We start from the raw sequence: 13,463 nt of genomic DNA, 5'->3' as shown, positions 1-13,463 counted from the left end.
ATGGCAACTTGGCAAGCCCATCAGCCCCGTTAACAGGGACCCCGCTTCCTCCTCCAATTTGTTATACGCCAGGCAGCTCGGACCTCCTCAGCTACGGGCAAGCGGGCCCCTCCGCATCCTCTTACTCCTGACACCGTGCTCTCTGGAGTCGCCAGCTAAAATCAGGGCACCATTGTTTTAGGCACTGCACGTGCACAGGAAGAGACAGCCCCTGCCTGGAAAAGCTTACAAACTACAGACAAGAGAGACAAATGGTGGTGGGGAAACTGAGGCACAGAAAGGGGACGCGACTTGCCCGAGGTGATACGGCAGGTCAGCTAAGCTGCCGAGGTGGGTTGGCTGGCTCTGATGATGCTCTCTCTCGTACGGGTTTAGGCCTCACGCCGTTTTCTGTCGCACAAGCGTTTAGGCACAGGCCTCGTTTTAAGTGTCAAAAGTATCGGTAGAGCTGGAATCATTAGTCTAGAGCAGCCCGAGAGCCACAGCTGGGTACGGAATTCGTATGCCAGGCAGCCCCTAAGCTGGGCTGGGAAGAAGGGAAGGTCTCTCCGGTTGCCACAGCCCTGCATGCCCCAAACTCCCCCCATCCCTCCACCTGACCCCACTGCCCCCCATCTGCCTCCTATTCCCCCGCCCTCACCCCACCCCCATCATGTCATATGAGCAGTGGGATTACGTTTTCCAAGGTCATTACTTTGCACTGATCAACACTGAATTTCATCTGTCGCTTTGTTGCCCAGCCACCCGATGTAACTCCTCGCAGTGTTCTTTGGATGTATCTGGCTTGAGCAGCTCAGGCCCAAGGGGTTTCGGTGCCGTAGGTGAACTGTAACTTTGCCTCCCGCCCCTGCCCTGCACATTCAATATCGTGAGAAACGAGACGTCTAGAATGAAAATTTACCTTTATTTACTTGGCATTCAAAATGATCAATGTAAAAATAAAGATACAATTTTGTATTGATTTTTTTCTCCGTTTCATTAATCCTAGCACAATTGTACTGAGATGGTGTAGAGTAAACTGCCCAGTAGCTGACATGTCAAAGTTTTAACCCTTTTGAGTTGTACCTGGTGTTTCTGGTCAGTGCTAGAAACAGCTGCATTTCAAGTCGCAACTGTCTTCCTGCCAAAGGAATTGATTTTTGGGAAGCTCTGAAAATTTTTATTCCTTGATGCTGAATGAAGCCTGTTTTAGAGCTAGAACCCTTGGGCGCTGGGCCATTGATTTGTGCAAACATTTAGAACTTTGCTTTTTGTGCTTTTGCAAATTGGGCAATATATTGTTTGGGACATTGTTTTGAAGCTATTTCGTGTTCTATCAAGGTGGTGGCCAGACTCTCAGCACGGAGGAACGAAGAAATGGCCTTCTCTATTTAACTTTACAAAGCTGCGCCCCCCACTAGCCCAACACTGGAAGAGTCAAGAGAATTCGATGAGCAATGACAAGGTTGGGAAAGCTGCTGGGGGTCAGAAATCAGCTCCGGGACAGTAAAACAGAATAGATTGGAGGTTAATGAATCAAAATGCTTCATTGTAAAGGATGCTTGAATATGGAGTAAATAACACACGGAAAGAGGAAAATTATGATTTGCAACGCCACGGCACAACCAGGGCCGGCTCGAGCCATTCCTGCACCCCAGGCAGCGGGCGCACAACACCTGTGCAGCTCCGCTCCGGGCGCAAGGCGCATGCGCGGCAACACCCCCTGGCGCATTGCGCACCTTACAGCTGCAATTGGGCACACGGTGCCTGATTGCAGCTCTAAGGGGTGTCGTGCAGCCGGGCACGCGGCACCCCTTCCAGCTGCCATCAGGCACCCTGGGCAGCTGCCCGGCTAACCCCCACTTAATCTGGCCCTGCGCACAATGTAGCTCACTACCTCGTGAAATCTTCCCTGCAGAGTTACAGCGCACACACGACTTCTGCGTAACACACAGATAGCACAGTGTCTTTTATTTTAGCGTTTCAATGTTCACTTAAAACTATTTAAAAATTAAACAGAAAGCCAGATTCCTATTATCTTTGAACATTATCGCAATTGCACAGAAAGGAATACACGTGAAGTGGTAGTTATTAACATTAGCCCTCAGGGGGTCGAAAATCAGGGCTTTGCTATTACTTGAACAGGAATAGTCTACACTAAAAACACCATCTTGCTCTTGCAATTACTTGTGCTTCTCCTCTTACAACACTGCTAAAACCTCTCCCCAAACGTTTCCAGCCCAACACAAGACAAATGCTTCATGGGCTCAGTGTCTCCGGGATCATGGCTCGTCACGCGGCAGAACGGGGGTCGCGGGTCACTGAGCGGCGAGCAACGCGGTCTCAGCTGCGACTGGCCGATACGGGGGGTCCGTCTAGACTACAGGTTTTTGTCGACAGAGGCTTTGTCGACAGATAGGGTACGTCTAAACTACATGGCTCCGTCGACGGAGCCATGTAGATTTGTTTGTTTGGCAAAGTCAAATGAAGCCGCGATTTAAATGATCGCGGCTTCATTTACATTTACATGGCTGCCGTGCTGAGCCGACAAACAGCTGATCAGCTGTTTGTCCGCTCAGCGCGCTAGTCTGGACGCTCCCCTGCCGACATCAAAGCCCTTTGTCGGCAGCCCCGGTAAACCTCATCCCACGAGGTATAATAGGGCTGCCGACAAAGGGCTTTGATGTCGGCAGGGGAGCGTCCAGACTAGCGCGCTGAGTGGACAAACAGCTGATCAGCTGTTTGTCGGCTCAGCACGGCAGCCATGTAAATGTAAATGAAGCCGCGATCATTTAAATCGCGGCTTCATGTACCTTTGCCTATCTGTCTAATCTACATGCCTCTGACGACAGAGGCATGTAGTCTAGACACAGCCATACTGTCGACAAAGCTTCTGTCGACAAAGAGCGTCTAGACGACATCCAGGTCTGGAGACAAAGAGCGTCTAGACGACATCCAGTTCTGGAGACAAAGAGCGTCTAGACGACATCCAGGTCTGGCGAAAAAGCACAGCGCTTTGTCGACATGAAAGTGTACACGCAAAGGACAGTGTAGATGCAATAACGCCTTCTGGCGACAGAACTCTGTTGACAAACAGCGTTATTCCTCATAGAATGCGGTTTACCGCCGTTGACAAAACTGCTACATTCTGTTGACATTACGTCAACAGAACTCGGCAGTAGTGTAGACACAGATCTAGTTTTGTCGACAAAACCCTGTAGTCTAGACACACCCTGGGCTACGGAGAACGACTGGTGTGTAACGCGCCTGTGAAGCTCTGCTGGGCCACGTGTTAACTGTCTTTACACACGCAGCCACGCTCCCTATGAAATAAATTCCTCGGCTTCTGATGTGGCCACGACGCCTTGTGCCCTAGGCGACTGCCTAGCTCGCCTATAGCAGGGGTGGGAGACCTCAGGACCGGGAGGCTGGATACGGCCCCTGGCTCACCTGGAGGCGGCCCCCGAGGCGCAGCACAATACAAACCCAGGGCTAGAGCCATCCCAGGCATAGGACGGATTGGGGCATCTGCCCTAGGCCCTGTGCTTTGGGAGGCCCCCATGCCCCGCCCCTGCCCTCCTCTCAGCCCCCTGGGTTCTGCTCCCCCTCCGCTATGGTGACGCCGAGTGCAGTGGGGCGGGGCAGAGTGTCAGGTTGCCCTGGCTCTGTCAAACGGGGGGAGCAAAACCTGCAGCCCCACACCAGGTCCCCAGTAATCTCCCGCCTCGCATTGCTCAGGGGAGGGGGCTTCTGGCGCAGGGGCTGGTCACGTGGTGGGGGATTGTCCAGGGCCCTGCACCTGGTGCTCCAGGGCTGGGGGATTGTCCCAGGCCCCCCCCCAGGCAACGTTCCCTCTCATCTTCGTCCATGTGTGGATTTTCTCTGTCCATGCGCATGGAACCCACGCACCTAGGGTGGCACTATGACCACGTACAGCCCCAGAGAAGCCCAAGAGAGCTCTCCAGGTGGGGCTGAGCGCCAGCTGGATTTATAGCTCAAGCTGTAGAGCAGGGGTAGGCTATGATTTTTGACAGGCGGCCACTCCAAGATTCTGGATCGTGGTCGAGGGCCGCGCTCTCCCGTATGAATGGAGGTGGGGGGTCTGGGATGGCGGTTGGGTGCAGAAGGGAGCGTGGGGTAAGGGATTGGGGTGCAGGAGGGAGACTGGAGTCTGGGAGGGAGTTGGGGTGAAGCAGATGACTGTGACCTAGGGCGGGAAGGGATTGTGATCTGGGGCAGGAGACTGGGGTGCCAGAGCTGGGAGGGGGTATGGGTGTAAGAGGGCGCCAGAGGGTTTGGGTATGTTGTGGGGGGACAGAGAGTTGGGGCAGGAAAGGCCAAGCAGGCTGTGGCCAAGAGACTTACTTGCCAGCTGCCAAACTAGCTGCCTGGCCATGTGCTTCATGAATAACTGAGCCAAGAGAGGGGGTGTGGTTCTTCATAGCTGCCTGTTACTCCAACAAGCAGCTCGCACTGGCTGGTTTCTGCCAGAAGCTGGCCAATGGATATGTGTTGGGGGAGCGGGGTGGCTCTTAAAACTTCACCCCTCCCCGCCAGGAGCCCTGCAGCTGCATTTCTGCTGGGCGCATGGGACTGCGGGGCAAACTGGGGAGCCTGCCTGGGGGTCCCTGCTGCTTCCGTGGGCCGGATCTGGGGGCTTGGCAGGCCAGATCTGGCCCACGGGCCATATTTTGCCCAGGTCCGCTGTAGAGGCTCCTTCACTAAGCTCCAGAGGTCCCAGGTCCAAATTTGCTCACTGGCAGGTACATGCAGAATAAATTTTATATGCACCAAGGCATGTACAAATGTGCACCACCAGCAGAAACACAAAACCTAGCTGTGGGTGCTCTGCTTATCAGCCGGGCAGCACTGGAATCTCTCCTGGGAGGCCGCCCAAGCGCCCAGCTCACAGGGAACACGGGGTTAGTTCCATGGACGGTGGCGATTCGAGGAAGGACGCCTGTTCCTAGCTCTTCCCAGAGCCAAACGGCCGATCATTCTCCTGAATATCTACTCCCCTCCCCGAGGCCTTCACAGACGAGGCCGGGAGCCCAGGCCTTAGGGGCAGGAGTTCAGATCATGCTCATGGGCTGTGCCCAGTGCCAGAGGCGCTGGGAGGGACTCGGAACAGACGCCATGAGGAAATCAAACACGGCAAGGCAGAACGGGAGGGGCCAGGCAGCCCATGGCAGGGGTGGGGGGTAAACAGGGGAAAGACACAGCATGAGAATCCTCGTCCAGCCGCTTTGTTATGGATGATTCCTGCTAGAAAGGGGCCGGGCAGTCGTCAAGACGGGTGGGCAGGTACTAACCGAGAGCGTTGTTGATGCTCCCTGCAAGCCCCATGCACCTGGACGCGTCATCTCTATAACCCACAGTTCAGAGCCGGCGCATGTCAATTGTGAGATTGAAGTCTCTGGGCCCTCTTACCCCTGAGGAGTGAGAAACAGTCTCACATTTTACAGATGAAGCCCATCTCTCTCTCTCTCTCTGTGCCCATCCCCCTGGCATCTGGGCTCCTCATACCTCCTCCTTTCCTTTAATGGCACGCTGGAAAGGAAAATCTAGCAGGGAAAGAGCAGAAATTGTGCCCTGCTGTTTCATTAGTTCTCTCCAGCTCCACTACGACGTCCAGTGACAAGAAAACAGCTAATTCGTGTCCGGGCTTTGTGCGGCTTGAGTCTTAAAGCTTCAAAGAAGGGAAAACTGCCCAAGATCAGAGTAAAAAATGGAGACTGAGAGAAAGGACTTCCACCCTGCAGATGGAGACTCACAAAAGGAGCCAAGGAGACGGCTCCCACCCCGCCGAGGACTTTGTATTAAAATATGCATTCTACATGCCGTGCATGTTCTCAGGATAAAATGCATTTATCATTTGCTAGCAAAAAAAAGTTTGACAGTAAATGTCTAGAAATAATATTAAGTCACAGTGATTGAAACACGCTGAGACAATCACTTGCTATGCTGGTTCAGGAGAGCATGATTCTAATAAGAAGTGCATTACAAAGATAGCTCAAAGAAAAGCTGTCTGCTTAATAGCTAAAGGAACCAGTATAGCTAGACACGTGTTTTGTGAGCACTAGAAAGTGACAAGTTCCTTAAAGCGTGAACGTATGTTCCTTAAAGCGTGAACGGAGTAACTATTGTTGAGCTTTGCCACAGTTCTTTAAGTATTTGTAGCCAGTTCACACGAGGATTCCAGATCTCATATAAGACGTATCCAAATAAATGTAAACCATCAGCAGCCCTTAGTTAAGTACGTGTGGTTTTAAATGTATTTAGGACTAGCATATTTACTCAGCATTGCGAGAGTCCTTAACTCATTTTTTTAAAACAAAAGGAAAATGTACATGCTTTATTTAAATGATTGTGTTTTTCAAAACTACAGTTATTTTTATTAAGTTAATTTTTATTTTGGGTGTCTTAAAAAGAGATTCTTAACATTTTTCCATTTAATTGTTTTTAGTTCATTTTTTTAAATGGAAAGTCCATCAACTGTATTTTTTTCTTCATCCCTCTAAACCATTCTCATCTGCTAGGTTTTAACAAAAAAGGGCTCAAGTCAATGCGGTTTGCAATAACATTTTGTTCTAGTTTTCAAACCTTAAGCATTGATTTAGCGGGGCCAAAACACAGCACTCCTCCAAACGTCTCGGTTTTATCCCTTTTCTGTAAGGCGTATTGACAAGCAAGCCTATTGCCGGTTCATCTTGGTTCAGTCTCTCAACATTTGCTCAGTGATGTCAATTTTGAAGGCTGTGCTTGATTGGGTGATTCTGTCTATTTTCTGTATGGTTTTCCGAGAAGCAATCCCGTTCCAGGAACATCCCTTTTTCCTGGCGTAACCAACCCCTCCTGTTGCTTTAACTTATAAGAGGAACTTGTATACAGAATGTAGTGGTCCCTGCTCTTACTGTTTTAGAGTTCTTGAACAGCCACACAGACAGACAAACTCTCTAAAATATATAGCAGCTGAAGTTTTGGTCTCTGGTTTATTTTCATGGCTGGAGAAGGCCATTTTAAATTAACTTGATACCTTTCTCTAATTAAGTGACTAAACCTTCTGCCAGTAATTTTACTTTTACTGTTGTGTGTGCTACACGGTCCCACAATTGGCTGACTGGAATATATCTCGAGGGATGTGTAACCTAGGCAGTTGCTAGTTGAATAGTGCCTAACCAGCTTGCCAAGAGAAGGATCTGTATTTAGAATCTGTAGCCTAAGTGTAATTTGACTATTATGGGACTCATTCAGCCACAGGATAAAGTTTAGTCCGGGGTTAAATTTGGTGGTAATTTCACCACCGTGTGATTAGATTCTAGGAATAAGAGCAGTTTGCAATGACCGGATCTTTCCTTCTTGAGAAGTGTTAACATTTTGTGTTACATTCAGTCTTCGCAATTGTATTACCGCGTCATAAAAGCACTGCGGCTCTTGCGGCTTTAATTTCCCATTTTCTTTTAAAATTCTATTTTGAGCAATAAAACGGATCAAAATTCCTACGGAATCTCATCAACACTTGGCTTTCACTGCACGAGCTGACGTCAAATGAGCTCATGACTGACGTGGAGAAGGGAACTGATTTATTTAATTGCTTGCCTTACCTATAAAAATAGGCAGGGGAGAAGCACAAGCAATTGGTGGAGGAAGGAAGCCCGCAGAAGATGGGTGAGGCAGAAGCACAGGGATTATGCGTTGCGTTGGAAGAAGGAAATGGGAGGTGACCGTTGGGGAAGGGGCAGTGATGAAGGTAAGGCCAATCTCCAAGGCTATGTCCAGACTGCAGGCTTCTTTCGAAAGAGCCTCTTTCGAAAGATCGCGTCTAGACTGCAGGCGGATCTTTCAAAAGAGAAATCCGCTTTTTCGAAAGAGAGCACCCAGCGAGTCTGGATGCTCTCTTTCAAAGACGGCCTCTTTACATTGAAGAACGCCTTCTTTCGAAAGAGGAACTTTCGAAAGAAGGCGTTCTTCCTCGTGAAATGAGGTTTACCGCCATCGAAAGAAAAGCCGCGTTCTTTCGAAATAATTTCGAAAGAACGCGGCTTGAGTCTGGATGCAGGGGAAGTTTTTTCGGGAAAAGGCTACTTTTCCCGAAAAAACCCCTGAGTCTGGACACGGCCCAAGTTACAGACACAGTCACATGTAACCAAACTGCTTGGCTACCATCTGGTCAGGACTCCCTCTCTCAATTGTCTCTTGCCCGAGGCTGTGGACAGGGCAGAGCTCTCCTCCTCTGCTCCCAGGGGAGGGGCAGCAACATGTCCAGTTCCAGGAGTGGGCAGCTCTTCCCTGCTCCATGATGCCAGGCAGATGGAGCTGAAGGAAGGGAGGAGCGCGCTTGTGGGGTGCAGGCAGGTCCCTCCCAAAGGAGGCCGTGGTGAGCGGTGCTCGTCTGCCTAGATGCCCCTGAAGCGACAGGCCTTGAATTTCCTGGGGCAAGACGGTTTCCTGAAGACGCCAAGTCTTAAATCCCTCCCGGCAGCGCACGCCAGCTGAAAGGACTGTGGGACAGGAAGAAGCCACCATCTGGACTTCCACCAGCCTGCACTGACCTAGCCAGGGGCTGTATCTGCACCAGCCAGAGGGCTGAATACGCCCCTACAGATGCCCGATGGAGCTGACTGTGCTGCCACTGTTCCCAAGGCAACGCACAGAGGGCACGTCTACACAGCAGGGCTAAAGCTGAAGTTGCGTAGCTGAAGTCAAAAAAGATTCTCTGCTTTTGGAGCTGTCTGCACAGCAGGAAGCCGGAGGCAGAGTGCTCCTCCTCCCACTCCTCTGGCTCCGCATACAGTGAGGGTTACAGCAGTTGAACTAACGGCCTGCCGTGTAGGCGCAGGCTAAGTTATTTCAGAATAACGTCAGCAAGTCCGAAATAACACTGCTGTGTAGACAAGATTGCTGCAGCCCCATGGGAATGACCCCGCTCCCTAGTCACAGACAGCGGGGGATGGAGCAGAGAGGAGACCCTGTATCCGCCCACCACTGCCAGGGACACTCCGAGAATGAGGGTCTGGAGCTTCTAGCAGAGGAGAATTTGGGAAGTTCTTTGTCTAGGAAACAAACAACACTGTCAACTCCTGATGCCTCCTGGGTTCCCGTAGCAGCATCACCTGATATAAAGGGCTGGGAAGCTCCCCCCGGCTCTGCCTGCAAGCCCAGCAGGGGCTACCGCAAACCTACAGCCAGGTCTGCAATCCAGTCCAGGGGAAGGGCAGCTTGTTTGGTCCATCCAAACGCTTACCAAGGATGCCAGGGGTTTCCCGTAGGGGAGCCTGGACAATAAATGGCTGTGTCTGCCTCGTACGCAGTGCGGATCCCTAACGAGCCAAACCCAGGCCGGTCTCAAGTCTGGTGCACATAGCACGCAGACAAGCTTTGCAAAGCAGGACTGCTTTGAACAGCAATGCAGATTAAGCGTGGCACAGCGAAACCACACCAAGAACACACGACAAGCAACCTTGTACTGCAACCAAGAACCTTGTAATTCTGATAAGCACAATGTACAGATGCAGCCAGACAACTGTCAACTACGCACAGAGCAACATCCTGAGTAGGATGTACTCCAAATAGGGCATTGGGCATGTTACGTATCCTACACAACACGTCATCAATTGGTGAAGAGTATTAGAACCACCAAGTCTCCCTTTGCTATAAAATGGGCTTAGTAAGAACAATCGATGGCGGGAACGGGCAGGACTGTCTCACACGTCCTGCTCAATGTAACTAGACGTAAACAGGCCCTTCACAGCGGCGATCCAGTACGTGGCGTTCCATTGCGTGGGAAGAAAAGGAACCACGCCCTCCTGCCAGGTACTGTAGGTAGCATGCGGGTGAAGCGTAAGTGAACTAGGCTTTATTGCTGTATTAGAGTAGATTTTCTATTAATTGCTTTTGCATTGCTCTGTGCTGTTATAATTGCTTTAGAATAATCGTCGTTTTTTTTAAGGCTTGTAAAACTTAAACAACTATGTTTAACTGCTTAAAGCTTGCAATTAATAAGAAAGAGGTTACGTTTCCCTGGAGTGTCCTGGTTTCCCTTGGATCTAAAATAAATCAAACCAACCAACACTTCCCAAGCCCCCTCTCTCTCCAGAGTAACGGCCCTGACGTCAGCAGAGTCACTTCAGATTTACACCTGAGACACAAAGCTGAACCTGGCTCTGTGTCTTTCGTGGGACTTGGACAACTCCACAGCCTCTCAGCTGCCAGACAACAATCGTGTCGGGATGCCTACAACCGGGAGAGGTCTTTTGGGGGTGCGTTCTCTGCGGCAGGTCCACAGTGCAGCTCCCCCGCATGCCAGCAGGGTCCTCTCGTTCGTGTGGGTCTGTCATGCAGCGACATGTGCCAAGCTAAAGGAGAAATTGAAGCAAACGGGGGGGAGGAGCCCCTGGAACTACTGTTAACTTTTTCATTGATAAAAACTCTTTAATTGATAAACTAACACCTTTTGGGTTGGCTGCGTCTCTCTCAAGTGAGACCCAGAGCCTGTCCCAGACTACGGCTGTCGCCCCCTCACTTCCTTCACGCCCACGCATCACCTGTCAGACATGGCCTGACCTTACCTGGGCACCCACAAGTTCCTATCCCATATTCCCTGCCACTGTCTGCAGCTCCCATGTAATCCATCTACCCCAGTGTGGCCCCTGGCTGAACATGACCCCTGCCCCAGCCAGACACCTGTGACCTGGAGGAAGGCTAATACGGGTCATTGCTTAGCCATGCCAGTTGGTGCAGTAGAACCCCAGGGATTTGGCAGGCGAATAGGGAAAGGACGCGCACTGGGCTGGAAGACAGGAATGAGAGGTAACTGGTGGTATGCCATTCATAACTAATTGTCCTAGTAGTAGTCAGCTTGGGCCACCAGACCATTCGCATTCGCCTTTGCTTGGTTCCACATTCACCTTCTGCTTTGCATAATGCCGAGGAAGTTGTTGTAGCCTCCCACGTTCGCTGATACTCCACTGTCTCGCGAGCATTCGGTTTCCAGCTCATATGCCACTGCCTTTGTCTGTGTGCTGGAGGTTTGTCTGAGCTTTACAAACGTGTGTTTGCTGTGTGTGCCTCATGAATGTCACATACATGCCAAATATCCCCCTGAGTCACCGCTTGCTGCCCTGATATGGTGCATTGCAGTCTCTTCTGGTCTACTGTGATTTGCCATAATGATTTCTCTTGCCACAATTCTTGCATGTCACCCCAAAGCATCATGTTTCTCCCCATAGATCTTCCTTTGCATTGTATCTTCTCTGCTTTGCATCTGTGCATTTGCGTTTGCGTGGAGGTTGGGATATTTTCCCTTATGTTTTCATGCGCTCGTTGTGCTGGTGGGTGAATTCTCTCTGCCTGCTCCACATACACACTGCATTTGGAGTGGAGCTGGTTCACTAGCTTTGCACATCTACAGCTTTTGGTAGCATTAGCGTGGGCTCTCTGAGCACTCTCATGCAAACTCCTGCGTCTTTCGTCCTCATCGCTAACCTATCACGAGTTAGTTCATCTTGTGAAAGTCAATAATCACATGAGTCAGCCATTCGGCGTAGTACAGCGATATACTCATCTATTGTTACTCCAGTTTCCTGATTACACTTGTTGAAAAGATCTTTCCCGTAGCTGACATTTTCTGTGGGCTGGAAAAGCTTTTGGAGCACTTCTTGGATTGTATACGGGTCCCTCCTGTTGCCATCTCCAGACACGGCTGGCGCATACAGCAGCCTCTGTGCTCTTCATTTGCTTTTCTCTTCCTTCACCCTGTTGCAATTTCATAGGTTTCCTATTGTGATCTAAAACGGACCGTCCAATGGCTAAATGCAGCCCTGTGTGTGTCTGCGTGGGGACAGAAATCTGGTATAGCGCTAGGAATAGTCTGCTTGATTTGCAACATTCTTCCCCTCTGATTCCACATCCCTAGGCTCTTGCCTTGTGCCCAGGTAGAAGAGCAGCGAGCGTGAAGCCGGGCTGTGTTCCTTCCACCAGAGTCCTCTCGTCAAACACTTCCTGAGAGTGGAATTCCCTGGCTTACTGAACAGAAGCACATCATGCCGCCCCTAGCGGGAAGCTCTTTACCCTCGCACCTTAGGTGTTTTCAACTATTGCTTTCCCCAGCCCCACACCTCCAGCTTCCAGCCACGGCCACCTCTCGGGCCTCATCTCGCTTTCCCTCCTTCCCAGGCTCTGCCCTCCAGCAGGGCTCTTGGAAAACTGGGAAACCTTCCCTGAATATCCTAGAAAGCAGGGCTACTCAACACGCAGCCCGTTTGTTTGTGGCCTGCGGCGTAGTTTGAGTTTATGCAGGGGTGAGATCCTTTGAATGTGGCCTTCACTAGAAGCACGCTACACAACGGCGAGGCATCTCTCAAGCAGGGTGAGCATTGAAAGACGCAAGCGGCCGGGCAGCCTGGAACAGAAGGGTCCAGGGTGTCGGCATTTCTAGTCCCCAGGGAGGAGGTGCCAGGAGCGCTGGGGCATTGTGTGAAAGAAGCTATTTGCATATATTTGCATGTATATACAACCACATTTCAGTTGCAGCCCTCAGCATGTGCTGTGAGTATCACTGTGGCCTCCGGGGCTTCCAAAATTGAGTAGTCCCGCTGTAAAGGAACAGGCGTTGAGTCAGCATGACGGGATTGGGACCCTTTAGGGGTATGGAAGTGGATTCAAGGAGCTTCACGTCCATTCTGTGTGAACAAGCTAAATCCAGGGATCTCCAGCAAATAAGCACACTCCATACAACAGGGAGATCTCGCCGGACGTGCCCTGGAAGGGAGAGCTTGCTTCTGAGAGGCAACGGACTTCCAGCAGTTTGCGAGGGCAGGGGACTAGCGTCTGTGTTATAAGAGCGGGGAGGTGTTTCAGGCGCATCTTCACCGAGGCAGCTGTTTGTGAGCTTAGGGCGACACCATGTGGCCAGGCCACGAGGGAAGAACCCTTTGGAGCGAGCTGGTTCTCGCAGTGGGGTTCTCCGAGCAGGGTTTTTCTAGTGTCTTCTTTGGGACAAGAAACTGGCTCCTTCCCCACACACTGGAGCCCGTGTGGTGACCGTGGGCAGGCCCCGGCTGGATGGATGGAGCTGTGGCAGGATGCTGGAGTGGCCAGCCTATGACCCAGCTTTTATCCAGCACTTTGCCTCTTTCGATCTCAAAGTGCTTCCCAAAGGAAAGAATCACTGCGGTTGGGAAACTGAGATTCTGAGGGGAAGTGACTTACCTGGGGTCACCCAACAGGCCTGGGACAGAAACAGCATCCCCAGCCACACCTGATCACAGCCCCAAGGAGGAAAGGATGCTACTTCCTCTAACTCCCCGAAATTCTGCATGGCCGGGGAGGCCTCTGAGTCCTGATTTGCTACACGATTTTGTACAATCGCTTTGCTTATGATTTCCACCTGTGCATGTCACTACTGCGGGAGCACCGGGCCGAGACTTCCCTGCCTATGTCTGTGTGTGCGCCCTCATGCTTGCTTAGCACGGAGCTTTAACTGA

The sequence above is a fragment of the Pelodiscus sinensis genome, chromosome 28 (genome assembly GCF_052426305.1).
Source record: "Pelodiscus sinensis isolate ZL-2025 chromosome 28, ASM5242630v1, whole genome shotgun sequence".
In the NCBI taxonomy this organism is placed as follows: domain Eukaryota; kingdom Metazoa; phylum Chordata; order Testudines; family Trionychidae; genus Pelodiscus; species Pelodiscus sinensis.
Note: the sequence above shows the minus strand (reverse complement) of the source record.